We start from the raw sequence: 2,824 nt of genomic DNA, 5'->3' as shown, positions 1-2,824 counted from the left end.
TTTGATTAAAACACCACGAAAGGATTCAGCAACCACAAAGAAGTAAATATATTCTTCCATTTGGCTACGGTACGAGTGGTTAGCTGTGGTGCAAGATGATGACTAATTTATGTTGCAGTTGCAGATATCAATTCATCTTTATCTAAGTGATGAAGAGTAAAAGTGAAGTTTTAAAGCTGACAAGTACCTAGACATTGAAAAATATAACAAGTAGTTGTAAAATTGCGCAATGATGATTTTGATTTTCCATTGATGATGATAACTTCCAAGTAGTCTTTACTATTCATGAACGATAACAGTTATTTATTAACCATATTTATTTGCTGTAACTGTTTACCCTAGCACATAAATATGTCAGCTAATTTCACCATACACTGGAAATGATAGCAAGATAAATATACCATTATTCTTTTTAGTAACTTTTTTTTTTTTTTTTTTTTTTTTTTTTGGGGGGGGGGGGTACACACATCTAATAAAGAGTCCCTAGTACTTGGATGAAAGAAAGAAATTAAGAAAAAAAAAAAAAAACCTCAACACTTGTCCTCATCTGAAAATGCATCTTGAATTATCATCGGAATATAGGAACAATCGTCTCCTTGTTATTTTCAAATCCAACTAATTTTTAACATTCTTTTCTTTTATTCTCTTTCTCAAAAGACAATTTCTTCTTGACATAACCCATGACTAGCGTACCACCACCAGCAAACCCTACAAGCAGACCGCCCTGTTATATCTTGCAACTATCTCACCAGCCTCGACTTTGCGCGGAGCTGACCGGCCCAAAGACGTAGCTCCATCCCAAGCTTAACAACGGGGATGTATCTTTGATTGGCTTTCGTGGTCTTTTGCAGCCACTGGTTTGCAGATGGGAAAGGCAAGGCAATTCGAAACCCATTCAGTTGTGGAAAACGAACTTTATATATTCATATTTCATAATAATTGATAAGGAACCAATTTGGGTAACATTTGCGTTTGTGTAGTATATATACATGTGTGCAAAAATACATTCGTACACACACACACACACACACACACATATATATATATATATATATATATATATGCACGGAAGAATTCTCTTCATATTATTTTGTCTTAGAATATATTTAGAAACATGAAAATAAGTGGTTGTGTTACATCAGTCATTTTCACTACTCTTGTATGTACTACAATGTTACATGTATATTTGACCTTCTAATCAAAGTCAGTCTTAATGCATAAGAAAATCTGATTTAACGTAACATGAAAATAAATTGAATGTTTATTAATCTATGATAATAATAATAACAATAATAATAATAATGGTAATGGTAATAACAATAGTAATAATATTGATAATAATGATAATAATAATGATAATAATAATAATAATAACTATAATGATAATGCTAATAGTGATGACAGTGATCATGATGTTAATGGTAATAATGCAAATAACAAATACTAACAATAAAACTTAGAAATCCACGTTACGAAGGCATCAATCACGAACACGTGTGTCCCGTTTCGGTAAGGCTGGTCCGTTCTCCTTAAGCAAAGATGTAGAGCCAATATATCACGTTGAAAAGGAGGAAATAGCAAGGGATGAATATCATGGCATATTTGTAGAGTTTGTCGCAGAGTCTCTTGTTCCTCTCGATGTGGGACTCGATGTCGTTCCCGAGGATCCAGCGAGACAGCCCCCGTGATTCCTTGGAAGGGGACACGTGGGGGAGGTCGCGACTGTCCTTCCCTTCGACAGGAGCGATCCTGATGGGCGGGGCGTTCCTGGAGGCGGTGCCGAGGAGCTTGCCGTCCGCAGCCATGTCGATGAGGACGTGGAAGACGATGACGAAGAAGATGAGCGAGATGCTGAACAGGAGCCACACGTCCACCATCTTGAAGTACGACGTCTTGGGGAGGGACGTCGAGGTCTGCAGAGGAGAGAGGTAACGGGCATCTTTAGCGTTATCTAGTCATCTATTTGAAACGTTCAGTATATAATCTATACCCAGTAAAGGTCTACTAATATTATACAACAGTTACAATCAATAGTTCAACGTCAATGTCCGCATTCGCGATGGACGAGTCACCTGAACAGGAACCCCTGCGCGATCGCTTAACCAATCTCTTCCCTCTTCATGCAAGAGTTATAATTCGTAGAATAACATCAATTAGCCTTACTGAAGGCCGAGAGCGATTAGTCCGCGTGAAGATGGACGCCAGTTAATCTCTCTATATATGATCGCCAGGTCGAGTACCTGATGCGAGAGTCATAATTCATAGAATAGCATTAATTTGCCTTATCTAAGGCCGAGCGCGACTCGCCTACGTCAAGATGAACAGCGCGAGAACCTGATCTGTCCCCTCTCAACACAAGAGCCAAGAGCCTCAATCAGGAAAGTCAAAAGGCAAAGACTCGCCTGCGTGAAGAGCGACGCCAGCACCAGCAGCACGGTGAGCGCCGACATGATCCTCGTCTCGAAGTTGTCCCTCCGGAAGACGAGCGACAGGTAGGCCAGGATGAGCAGGATGACGGTGGGGACGTAGATGGAGATGATGGGGTAACCCACGCGGCGCTGCAGCTCCACCTCCACCTCCGCCTCCGCCATCGTCTGGTTGTTCGACACGGCCAGCCTCACGTCCACGACCTGCGGCGGAACGGGAGGAGGAGACGGATGAACTTCTCGTCTGCTCGCCTTCGCTTCTCTTAAAGGCACAGATGCAGTTTCTTAAGGATATAGAAGGATTCTTTGAGATACAAGAGATCCTTGAAATGAGGGATCCTATCAGGCCTCCGTCTCAGACGAGGGCGTCGACGAGGAACCACGCACCTGGTACTCGA

The sequence above is a fragment of the Penaeus chinensis genome, chromosome 10 (assembly GCF_019202785.1).
Source record: "Penaeus chinensis breed Huanghai No. 1 chromosome 10, ASM1920278v2, whole genome shotgun sequence".
Lineage (NCBI taxonomy): Eukaryota > Metazoa > Arthropoda > Malacostraca > Decapoda > Penaeidae > Penaeus > Penaeus chinensis.
The sequence above is the reverse complement of the archived record's forward strand: the minus strand, read 5'-3'. Positions refer to the sequence as shown.